Source organism: Neodiprion virginianus, chromosome 2, assembly GCF_021901495.1.
Source record: "Neodiprion virginianus isolate iyNeoVirg1 chromosome 2, iyNeoVirg1.1, whole genome shotgun sequence".
NCBI classification, from domain to species: domain Eukaryota; kingdom Metazoa; phylum Arthropoda; class Insecta; order Hymenoptera; family Diprionidae; genus Neodiprion; species Neodiprion virginianus.
Window position 1 is genome coordinate 27147364 of NC_060878.1, and position 13442 is coordinate 27160805.

At 37.7% G+C, this 13442-nt stretch overlaps 1 protein-coding gene and 1 long non-coding RNA gene across 2 annotated transcripts in view; both read left to right on the forward strand.

The window, feature by feature from the left end:
- Positions 1–13442, forward strand: part of LOC124299136 (kelch-like protein diablo) — a 136605-nt gene that overhangs the window by 109675 nt on the left and 13488 nt on the right. The gene's annotated exons all lie outside the window — the stretch shown is intronic.
- On the forward strand, positions 2713–12104 carry LOC124299151 (uncharacterized). The gene is made up of 3 exons (XR_006906949.1): positions 2713–2931; positions 10449–10805; positions 11684–12104. It is a non-coding gene; the product is annotated as an uncharacterized LOC124299151 (long non-coding RNA).

Consider the following 13442-nt stretch of genomic DNA (forward strand, 5'->3'; position numbering starts at 1 on the left):
CCGTCGAATCTAACCCAAAAATACAAAATTGCATGCCGAATTCGACTGTTATACACGTTTTTGCATTGCGATGCATAAGCCTCTGTTAATGGCCAAAATAGAAGACGTTTAACACAGTCGGTAAGGATTGAATAAAGCATCTGGGTCTTAAGCGAGGTTAGATTGAGATGGTATACGTGCAGGTTTCTCTGTGTTGCCAACATAACTGTCTAGTGGAAAAAATTAGCCTTCTCAGATTCGTTGTCCTCAAGTTTACATAAGCACACATATCTACCAAAGTAGATCGCAAACTGCCTCGAACCAAGCGGCTGCTACCCCCGCCATTTCGCTCCCCAATATCCAAGAGTTAATTACCCATCACTCTCGACTCTCGTGGTGGGGTGATTACCACAGATGGCTTCGCCATTCTGGATTTAAAAAAAATTAGCGAATATCGCGGATCGGCGATGAATCACATCGTCAAACTCGAAACCAAAGTAGGGAAAAATTCATCCCACAATCTAATCAAAATTCTGAAAAATTTAATCAGTCTTGTTTTAAAAAAGTCTGCTTTTTACTCGAGACTTTTACAGAAAAGTTTGTGAAAAACTTGTAGCACTGATTAAGGTTCTGCAAAAAGCTCTAAGTTCTCCTGGAGATTTTTTTTATCCTAGTTCAGACGATTGTAAGAAATTTGCTTCGCAGAAATTTAAACCTGTAAACTGTACGAAAAGCTTGACCGTAAAAAAAACATCGGATAATTACTCACAAGCTTTTTTTCTCGCAGATAAAGACATTTCTTTAGCACACATGTGGCCCCTTTCATCCTTACGGTGTTCCGACCTAGAGAAGAGCAATCCACACCAATTCGTCTCCTCCGATGAATTTGAGTAATAGGAAAAACTGCCGGCATCAAACCCGTACCGGCTTTATAGAGTAGAAGGGGGCACCCTACCTAGGGTAGGCGGGGGCGGACACATGGCACGCGTGCCAAACGAACCACTGCAGTCACGGCCGTGATCACCATTCACCAAGCCTCCAGGACCCTCTCTCCATCTCTCTCCATCGCAGGAACATCTTTCCAAAGGATTTCGAGGGGCGAAAGGTAACTGTTACACCTCCGTTTTTTCCACCCCTATACATTTAACAGCCCTTACGCTCTCCCCCTCTCTCTCTCACATTCTCTGCGCCTGTTATTCCTGATATTCGCTGAAATCATTAGTTCATTTTTTTCCTTCTCTTTTCGGTTTTTGTTTTGCACCTTTCGCAGGGCAGCTCACTTCTTCCTTCAGGACATATTATAACCCGGTATCCAATTAAATCCGAACATGAAAATTCCAAATTTCCTTCCGACAAAACCCGTAATGTCTTCTTCTACGTCGGTTTTCACTATCTCAGAGATAGTTAAAAAAGAAGTATGTTGAAAGATTGAATAATTTTCGTATGAAATAAATCAGCGCCTATTACAGTTGAGGAATGATACATGTCAGATAGATTAGATGTGCAGTGTCGAACTCATTGCAAGAGTCTCCGGATTCTCTTAATTTAACAATATTCATTTTCATGTTCAACTTGACTGAATTTCATGGATCGTTGCTCATTACTCTGAATCAGTTATAAATAAATCGATAAAGCAAATCAATGTATTGATATTAAAAATCAGTGAAAAAGTCAGTGAAAATTCACTGTTTGAGAATGTATACACTTATTTTTAAGTAGGAAATAGTGGAATAGTCATTGATCAAGATTTAAAGTACGGGTTACTAAGAAAGTGCCGAAATCCCAAAGACATTTGCTTGTTCAAAGTAAAAGTCTACGGTCAATCCGAGGTTCCAAATTTTCAATTCCATCTAGTATTGTTAAACAATAGATCCAATTGTCTTGCTCATAAATATTACTTTAAACACTCGGCACTATATAAACCATGCACGACAAAATCCACCAGCGTAATTTACAAACAGAGAACACCATTCATGGTTCTACAAGCACTATAATAAATCTTTTCAGAATTTTCATTGTAAGGCACATTCAGCAAAATTTCAAACCAGGAATACGGTGTGAGTAGGTTACAGAGTTTCGCGCACAAATTACTGCATTCGCCAGATTTTAGGATAACTGCATTCTGACTGTGAGAGCGAGGCTCCCCCTATCGGTAAACTCGTAATTCCGGTGAGTTGATCCATGTGCAAAAATGGCGTACACTGATGACAATTACAAAGATAACAAATTTATTGTAATGATTACAAAGATTACACCGGGATTACAAAAGATTACAAATGATTACTGAGATTGCAAGGATTACAAAAAATTGGAAAGATTACGGAGATTACAGAGATTATTAAAATAATACAAAATGCACAATATTACAAAGAATACAAAAGGTTGCAAAAATTACAAAAAAATTACGAATAATACACGAGATTACAGTAACCTTTGTACACCTATTACAACAGTAATTGACCCCTCGCGTAATTCCGAATTAACAAATCACTGCTTCCCACTGTCACTCAGACCGATTTTGAGTTATCAGATCTTGATCCTTGTGCAGAGGGTTTAAAACGCTCCCTTGCCCTACTCACTGTTTCTATCTTTATCACTCCCCTCTCTCTCTCTTTCCCTCTCTCTCTCTCTCTCTCTCTCTCTTCCATTTTCCCTTCGTTGACTATTAGGGGGTGCTACCTTGGGTACAGGACCACCCTGACTCCAAAGAAGACAGCGGCACGGCCACGTGCCGAAGAGCACCAGTTGGCAGTCGTGCCTGTCTACCCGGTCGATCTAACGGACGAAAAAAAGCTCCTCGCTATGCAGGCATTATTTTCGGGCCGGTACATCTGAGTTTTGGTTCTGCTATTGGTTCACCGGCCTCTAAATATCCTCAAATCTTTCAGCATACACATCATCTTGGCTCGAGGATTTAAACGCTACTCGTTTCTTCACGGTATAATAGTTCAGGTAAAGTTCTTCAGAAAGAAATACGTGAAAGCTCTTTTGAATTCCCAATCCAAATAACTCTGGCTAGCAGAAATATCATTCATAGATAAGGATCACCGAGGCACTGATTTAAATGTTCAGAACTCGGGTTCCATTCATCTAAACAAGACATACCCATTTAATTAGAATTGTTTCACATATGAACCAGTGATTCGAATTATCTCATGTATTTTGAAGATAGTCGTTAAAATACACTGTTATCATAAGGCAAAAAACATTCCGTGGGTTTCTAGTATGAAACTTGACAATTTTTCTATAACCTAAAAACATTGTCACGTTAATGTGACTTACTTAAATCCCTCTTCATAAGTATGAAAGAATTTTCGTTGACCTTATCTCGAAACCTTGCAAAGTAGTACCTACGTTTCGCATGGACACTTATTCTCAGGACTTCAAATGATTAGCTCCACGATTCGAGAATCGTAAAAACCCCTCCCACGTTGAAATAATTGCACCGCGAAGTATCGAACTGCAGGCACAATAACCTGTATCCGCTGAATATTTTTAGGAAGAAGTCAATTTTTTCACCAATTTAAATGGGCCCAAGGGGGGTAAGAGGTAGGCCCCTTTACCTCTCGCGTCATGAGAGCCAACCGACGCACGATGCATCCCATGAACTCGTCAGCGGGATCCTGAAACGGGATTTATGACGCATCCGCTTTCGATTCGAGGCGGATCGGACCGGTCCGGATTCCGCGTCCTACAAAAACGCGCGGTTCGGCACGGACATTCGCTTATATATTTAATTGCGATGACGAACACTGCCGCACGTTTACAAACTGTAATACCAATCGCTCATTTGTCAGCAAAGAGTGCAGTTAGCGAAGAGCCAAGTAACGCGGGCACGGTGTTGGGATCGGTGCTTCCGGGCCTTTCGGTACGGCGATCTCAAATTATCGGCGAATTTTTCAACCTTCGAAAACCCGAAGCTCCCTTGGCGGAGCTTTCAAGTCGGTTCAAGTGTTTTGCGTCATTAATACCGCAAGGATTTAAGCGGCGTGTGTTTTACGCATCATGTCGAAGATGGGTAGGTGTGAGGTTCTTTGCTCGTGTAAGTAATTAAGGCCGACGTCTTATCGTATACTGCTAAGGAATAACAGTCGACCAGCACATACTGGGCCATGATAAATTTCATCGACGCGAAATCTCCATCACCTGCTCTGAATTATATACATATATTAATTTGTCACTCACTATAAGTTGATTCCGCGACGCCCATTTCCTTTACGGTCTGCGGACCAACTCGCGACAACTTTCACCCTGCTCCGCTCAAACCATTATTTCTTAGCTTCTTTCTTTTCTTCGCGAATTCCGAATGTCCGTAACTTTTATATTTATACTTTTTTATAACGCGGATTTTCTACCCATTGTATTTTAATCGTTTAGAAACTTTAGACCGAAGCTGATCCCCATTTCAGGCTGTCCTATGTCGTTCAACGTGCCTCGGTATGTGCATTTTGTATTTTAATTTGTTTGTTTCTTTATGAAATTTCAAACTATTCCGAGTGCAATGTATTACACCATCACTACCGCGATACTATGATAGTACAATGTACAAGTAACCGTAGAAAGTTTGAATAATTTACAAAGTTGAATTGAAAAGTACGTGAATGGTTAAAAGTGGTAAGATTAAAAAAAAAAAGAAAGTAGTTTGCAATAATATACAATGATTTTTGAGATTATCTTGACATCTGATTTCTCTAGATTTTTAGATACCTGTAATACATCTATAGGCAAAAACACTTTCGTCCAATATCAACCAATGCTTCAATTTCTGCGAGATAAAACATGAAATTTGAAAACTAGCGCTAGTTTTCCGGAAGATGAGTAATTTCCCGCATAATATACGTCGTGATATCGTTTAAAAATTGAGACAAAACAGGTGAAAAGACGGCAAAAATTTCACTTTTTATAAAAATTTTTAAAAAGGAGTGCATTTTTCAAAATGTAAGAGTGAGTCACCCAAGTGGCTGCAAAATCTAATTGCAAAGAGAATGAGACAGACTAACGGCACTTCGAATTTCGTCCTTCCAGATTGAATCCATTCTATAAAGAAAAAACCAACGAAAGAAATGAAGAAAAAGATAACGGCGGTGAAAGAACTTGCGTATGAAGCCACGGTTGTAAATCCTTTGCCAAAGTTTGATGCAGACTAGAAAAGTATGTCGGTACACGAAAATAAGCATGCAGGGACACAGCCGGGGATCGTCCGAAGTATTTTTCTATACCTTCCACAACCCCTCCTTGGCTATTAAATGTGCATTACCACCGCTTCCATAAAAATTGTCCACATGACTCCCTCCCGACGATTTTCCACCGCCACAAGGCCAGTCCTCCGATCCCTGTGATGAGCATGAATAATATACCTACGTGTATCCGGTCCCCACGTGAGGAAAAATCTTAACACCGATTTGATTAACAGAATCTGCTACAGATTTTGTTGAAAGCGTTTCTTTGACATAACTTTCTACCGATTATTCCAACATTAGAGATATGAAGAGATATGAATGTTTATAAGATAATTCAGATAATTTACGGAGAATAATCGATGAGTCGATAATCACCTAGTCCCATATCCAAATTCGTCTAATCATCGTATATGACTTAAGGATGCATGGAATACACAACAAAACGAAATCTTATTGCCTTAAAGAAATCTATGTAGTTACATAAATTAAAGCAATTCCCGTCGCAGAGGAAAGAAAGTTTAAATACTGACGTCATTATATTAGCAATTTCAAAGAAATAACATCGTTCTATTATTTTTCACCGAGAAATCCACATTTCATGTCCAATTCTGATTAACAAGAACTCATTTTACTTGTGTATAAATTCTCCATAGAGCTTCGGAGTTATATTTTGGGTAAAGAATAATGCATTTATTGCTCAATCACAAGTTTATTGTTTGTAAATTATAACTATTGTACATATCGTATTTTCTACCAACTGACGAGCTTAAGAAACAATTCATCGAAATCGGTCTTACTATCTGGATTGTCGGGTAAAAAAACATATTAAAATAATGTAGTTTCTCTAGTGATGTTAATAACAGAGTCTTCAAAGTTAAAATTCAATGGTTAATCATTTCTTTCGAAATCAAAAGAACTTTTTTATTTACATGCAACTTGCCAAAGCTTAGTTCAACTTCATTTATGTGTTTGTTTCGGTACGTTACTGAGCTGACTGTACGTCCGCATAGAACCTTCGAGGTATTAGGCGATGAAATGATCAAAGACGACCCGACAAGGAAGATTCAATCAATTCAGGATGATCCGATTTTCGCAGTCGTTATACAATCGTCGAAGCTTCAATTGCAGCAACGGGTATGCACAATTAAGGAGCGAGTATCAAGTATTGGCAATTTATAATACGTATAACTCACGTGACGGTCGCGTGTGCAGAAACAGGTGCACGTGCAGCCCGTAAATAAGTGTACGAGGATGTAAGTAAGGGCCGAATCCCTGCTATGAACAAAAATTACTTGAACTTTATTGCGCGCGCTGTTCGTTCTCATACCAGTAGAACATCGATTTTCGAAACACCGTAGACGAAGCTGGTGGAATCAGAGTTGAAATTAAGCCGCGACCTACTGATTAAAAAATTCTTTATCACACGTGTGTCGAAATCTCAATTTTGATGCCTGTAACACGTGCCAAAATCGCCGCTTCCAGCGCTGTTGCGCAGTCTGAATCACGTAAAGCGCCGTGCACCGCTACGCACGCGCACTTCGTCGTATAGAGTGCTGTACGCCACTGCACATGCGCGTTCAAAAGCATTGCGCACCATTACGCATGCGCACTCGGAGCAAGCCGAATGAGGCTGGCCATTTCAGACATATGTTACGGATGTGAAAACTCGTTTTCGACGCAGTCGTGATGAAAAATATTTTATGCTATCAGTGACGCATTTGTCTCCGTCTCGCCTCCGACTCCTCACTATTTCCTGATTTTCGTCACTTGTTGCTTGAATTACTATTTTATTACCGCTAGGTAGATTTTTTTTATTTTTTTTAACCCAACTATTATTCTTCTTTAAAGTATATAAGAATCGTAAGGTGATAGTTATCCGGAATAAAATTTTCTCCGGGGCTTTTCTGAAAAGGGCAGATTTTTGAGATTTCAGCTGCACGAAAAGAAAACAAAAAACAATGAATAAATAATCACTGCACAGAGAGGGTGCCTGCACATTATACGTATTCGAAGGCAAACTATATCATTCACCATTTTACGATGATCGTACGACTTTGCTTCAAATGTAATGAAGTATTCGTCGTCAGAAATTTATGTTTGAACCATAAATTTATTTCAGTGTCTTGAACATGTTGTACAAAAGTTCAAGACGTATACTTGATTGAATTTCATAAATATGTATTGTTAGTTTCATCGATTGTTTGAATAAACCAGAAATTCAAGTCAGATAAATTCGACCATTTGTTTACCAGGCAAGATTCGTCCAAAAATATATTTCGATTGATGATTGTAGATTACAGAAGTTGATTTACATTTCCACAAAGCTTTTTCGTCTGAAAGTTTTAAAGCTGATCTCTTTCTTTGCTTCGATAAATACCTGTTAATTTTCTCAATATCGTTTTCGCTCTATCGATCAGAATCCGATGTATCTAAGCCCACTTTCATTTCCACCAGATTCGCTGGAAATTAGAAACTTGTGTCTGTTTGACACAAATTTGTTGTTTTTTTTTTCTTGAAATATAAACCGATTAAGTCATAATTCATTTGTGGTGGATAGACAAGTTATCACCTAACGAGATAAAAGTTTCTATATCGAACAAATTTCCAAACAATATCGTAATCGTATAACTTTTTTTCCTTTGCACGAATACGATCACGAAACAACAAAAGACCTTCTAGGAGTACGTAGAAAAATTTTAATCGGTTAGGATACGATATAAAATTCTTGAATTCTACTCCATAATAAATATTATCGTATTTCCTGTTTTCTCACTCGGCTAAACGATTTTTACACGGCAGCTAAAACTTACTTTTTCCTCCATCCTCGCCGGCAAACAAAAATCCTCCCAAACGCCGCGGTCTCTATCCGATCCGACCGACTACAAGTCGTGCCCTGGAGGTGAATCATCCCCCGGGATTTCGTATTGCGTTTAGTTTGAGCCGCCGGGGTTCGTCGAAGCGTGACAACCGGGGCAGCGCAGGGCAAAGCAAGGGCAAGGGCAGGGCGAGGGCGAGGGCAGACGCTGCCCGCGGGTCAAGCACCGGAAGTGCCGGGCGTAAGGTAGGGGGTTTCGGAGGAGGGCACCGGGGTGCCGGGGATGGACAACAAATTAACCGGTAGATCCATCCTACGGGTCTATCACCCCTCCGCGCCTCCCAGCCATATGCCGCGCAGGTGAAGAAGAAACGGCCCTCTCATCGGCGAAATGCGCGCGCGACCATATCCCCGACACACACGGCCTCGTACGTACATGTCGTAGATACCTTATATCTACGTGGCCCTTAAAATCGGTAAAAAAAAAAATGTTTTATCCCTCACCCCTTAAATTGACTCGGAATACTGAAAAATGATTTTCAAAAGTGGAATCCGCTCTTAATTTCAATATTAACCCGTGCCCCAAAGGCCCTTGAAAGGTGTTGAAATCAATTTTTTGATCAATTTGTATATAAATAATGAAATAACGTTGCGTGACAACTTAAACTGATCTGAAAGTAATTTTACCGCATTCCGCACATTTATCTGAATTTCTTAACGTGATACGGAAATTGGAGCAATGGAAAGATAAAAAGCTGAATTTTTGATATGTTATTAATCGCTGATAAATACGTATAAAATAATCGTTTTTAATTTCATAAAATGAGAGATTATTTGACTTGAAGTTGAGAAGAAGAAATAAGGAATGTTTATAAGAAAATTTTTAATGTGACAAAAGTTGTAACTTGTACAAAAATGAGCTGGAAATCATTGTAACATCTACAAACATAGTTATTGCCCATCTAGCGTTGTGGTTCTTTGATCCGATTATTTTTCGATTTTCTCCTTTCTATTTCATGTCAAAAAAGTAATACTGTCGAAATACGGATAACCGCATTGATTTTCGCAGGAAAAACTATGTAAAACTTATTTTTTTCAAATTTTTTACCTTGATAATCACTCCTAATCGATTTTAACTCCTTGAATAAGGGCCTTTGGGGTACGGATTAATATTATAATTAAGAGCGGATTTCACGTTTAACGATCATTTTTTAATATTTCGAGTCAATTTAAGGGGCGAGAGAAAAAAATTTTTTTTACCAATATTAAGGTCCACCCTAATGTATGTATATAATATATACATATATATATTATAAAATTTCTGTTTTCGTACTTTTTATTTATTTTTTCGAAGATAATAATTTTTTGCGATTATCTCGGAACTCGGAATAATATGAATAAAAAAGTATTGATATTTGGCCAACCAACTTACCGAATCAATTAATACGCGGTTGTCTAAATTTTTCTTTCGATCATCCTAAAATCGAATCTTTTGTTTAGAATTTCTGAAATACTCAAATAAGCCGTTAATTGGGTGAATGGTACTCATAAATGTCAATTCGCCAATCCACTGCTTATGTTGTCTTGCTTGATCGTCAATTAGTTCCTATAAAATAGTCTACTTTTTTTGTTTCCGTGTAAGTATAAACAAATTCACTTTTCCCATTAGTGAACTATGATACTTATAAGAGCTTGCGAGAACATTCGAGTCACACAATAAGTGCACTATTTGATCGATGCCTTCTGATACTGGTCGAGATATTGATGTACAAACATATAGGTGCAATAATAAAATTATGTATTTCTTTTAGATTATAATTTTTTATTGATTATTCGAAATCGATACTTATTTTTTGACAAAAGCATCGATGTTTGAAATCGAATAAACAACGAAATGATTCGATTTCCAGTATAGATTATTCCTAGTTTAAACATCGCGAAATTAATACCAGCGTTGTATAAACTGGATTTTATCTTACACGTGTTCAGTTCCCAAAGTACTCGATACAGTTTCCGATTCTTATATCAAATTCACGCCATTCACAAGCTCGTCGATAGGAAAACCATTCTTTTGTTTAATGAAAGAATAATACGTTGTCTGAACATCAGACCCAAAAAAGACAAACCTCGCTATAACACAGTTGCGTAATAACCGCCGCTTTGGTACAATGGTGATGCAATTTTATTTATACTCGTGAATGCACTATCTGGTTACATTTATCAAATATCTCCAACGCTGTTCAGCCGTAAGTCCTAGTCAAAGTATCAAAACCAAGCGGGTGACTGGACGGTTTTTTATAAATCTCCATTCCACAAACTCTATTTCTTAGATTTGCACGCTTTTTAATCAATGCAGTACAATTTTACGGCAATTACACCAATAAATTATGGTCGAATTTTCAACCTTTCATATCATTTTCATAATCTCGTTAATATCCGTTTTATTCATTTTGTCAAATTCTTTTGATTTTTAGGACCTGCAGGCATGGCAGCGGACGACATCGAAGCCAAGTACTTGTTCCAATTCACGAATTTGGCAAAACGAATCTCTCTATGCTGATTTTTCGAGTGGTTTAAATCAATCGACTTGATGATCGACATTCTTCTTCTACCGGTCTCTTATAGACTTGTTGCAGCAAGTTTGTTGTATTCAATGACTGTTTTAAAGAACGTCTATGATTGGTCTTTGCTGACTGAAACTGTCATTTGACTCCATGTTTATTTCATATCCGTTACTCTATAGTGTAGTAAAATTTATCGGAGAGTGATTTGTCTCATTACGAGCCTCGATTTATGCAAAAAAAAGGATCACAGCAATCTAAGCACGACAAGTAAGTTTTGGTGTATTCAAAATTGGCATGCAAACTGACACTTGTTTCTAGTTTTAGTTTTTACGATTCGCTCAGGAGTTTGATCGAACGAAGCTGGTCGACCTCCCATAGCAGACAGAAAACAGTTATAAAAAAAAAAAAATAGAGGTTCAGTTTTCTCATATTATCAAATAACAAACATTTCTAAATTAGCGAACAACTTCAAGCTATGATCAACCGTATAGCAATAGAGTAAAAGAGTCAGCTAAATTTACAGTACCAAAACGATTAGTTTTCTCTGATGAAAGCTAAAATTTATTGTCACATCACAATATGTGTCACATTTTCTTCAGACAAGCGTCAACACGCTTTTGCTTCCCATCCCCCAATTATTTATCTTGTGAAAAGAATCTTCGAGGTTTCATATTTTCCATATCCTCAACCAATGACACTCGTCATGAAACTTCGGGTAATAAGTTTATCAGAAAGGTGATAAGAAAATTCTACGTACAAAAAACCCCTTGAATAACTAATATCCAACGTAAGCGAATGATGAAAGTTTTGCCTAAAAATGAATACCGCAAACGAACGCGATCATCAATATACAAATAATTGCGCGCACTGAGAAAAATTTCATTTGTTACAGTAACTAGATAAATTACGTAAAACAGGTATCGTTAAAAAGCACTGTTTAAATATTGTTGGAATTACGAAAAACGAGGTACGCGTAACCATTTTGCGCTATCGTCGATCCTTTTTTGCTAATTGCAACGCAAAATCAGTTTGTTCAGATAGAAAACTAATTTTCATTTTCTACCTAGAACTATATTTTTCGATTGTGTTAAAAAATGAAAGTAGCTAAGGACTGAGCGGTAACCGAAATTAAAAATTTTTCTCAGCGCGCATGGATTGGCAATCGAACGATTACAGCGATAATACCGACTCCGCAACTGCCGCAGGGCGCGGAAAATATAATCGGGGAATAACAAGCCTCGAGCGGTAGCCGGCAAGGACGGAGATAAAATATTACATAAAATGAGAGAAAGAGGGACGGACGGAATCGAGCGAGAGGGGAATACCCTGCGAAAGAAGGAGCGGAGATACAGGTGGTTGTGAAAGGGCCACCTGCGCGGCATGCGGGCCTCCGAGGAGTGCCGGAGTGTCTCCGTGGATCGAGCCGAGTGTCTCTCTGCACGCCCCAAGAGCCTCCAGGGGAACGCTGGCGCGTGCTGCCGCCGTTGTTGCTGCTGCTGTTGCTGCTGTTGCTGCTACTCGGTTCATCGCTTTGCTTCCGTCTCAATTGTTGGGCGTCCGTGTGCGCACATGCGCATTATTACCGCACATTCGGAAACTGCAGATACGTGCTGCACTAGGGTGCTTCGTTTGAGACGACTATTTTTTTTTTTCACTCCATAGACGAAATGTCACTCTAAACGTATAGAAAAAAAAATTCCCACCAAAGCCTAGCTCTTAATTTTAATTTTAAGTACTCGCTAAATGAATCTGAAATTTTCCCATTTAATTAACACGTAGAAATAATATTTTTTTAATCTAGACAATTATCTATAGCATCGCGAGTTTTCATACTATTTAATTGACCATGGCCGGAAGTTTCAGAGGGATCCTTCCTCTTTAAAAGATCCTACAGATAATTTAGAATGTATGAAGTATCTCGCCGGTAAAAAATTGTAAAGTTGATTTTTGCTAAAAAAATTATGGTTTTTTTTCAATTTTCTCCTAAACTACTAACTTTACAGCAAAATTGTAAAGGACCCTTTTTGTAGAGAATTTAATTTCCTATAAAAAAGTTTCGTCAGCTGAAACTATAGAACTGACAGTTTCCAATATAAAATTAAATAATCATAAGAAAACTATGAATATCACTATTTTATCCGCATATTTGACAATTTTTATACCCAAATTGTTATAAATGTAATAAAATAGACGTGATTGTAATGTATCTTAATCTTCAAATGTCTTCGCCCGACCATTCTGAAGTCTTCGCCAATTACTGCTACTCTCAAACAGAGAACATAGGTTTGTCCTCCAACTGTTTTATTGACCACTTTTTTATATTATTTACATTAACATTTAATGATTTTAATATTCTCGATAAGATTTTTCCAATCTAGCTATTCATTGTGATTAATCAATTAAAAAAAAAAAAAAAAAAGTGAGGCATCAGGGAATCGAATTCAAAACTTTCAATTCTTCCATGTACATTGTATAAAACTCTAAAACTTCCGGCCATGGTCAATCAAATAGTATGAAAACTCGCGATGCTATAGATAATTGACAAAAAAAAAATTATTTTTACGTGTTAATTAAATGGGAAAATTTCAAATTCATTTAGCGAGTACTTAAGATTAAAATTAAGAGCTAGGCTTTGGTGGGAATTTTTTTTTTATATGCTCATAGTGATATTTCGTCTATGAAGTGAAAAAAAAAAATAGTCGTCTCAAACGAAGCACCCTAGTGCTGCACGTTCCTTTTGTAATGGATTACAATCGCGGTCAACTTTTTGCTTTTGATTGGAAAAGAAAAAAAAAAATCAATTTCTAGACGCATTTTGTGGAAAATTTTATCGTAGATAGGTACACAATTTTAGAATCTTGTTGTAAGTAAGAAAATTAATGGAATTATTGTTTCAAAATCGGA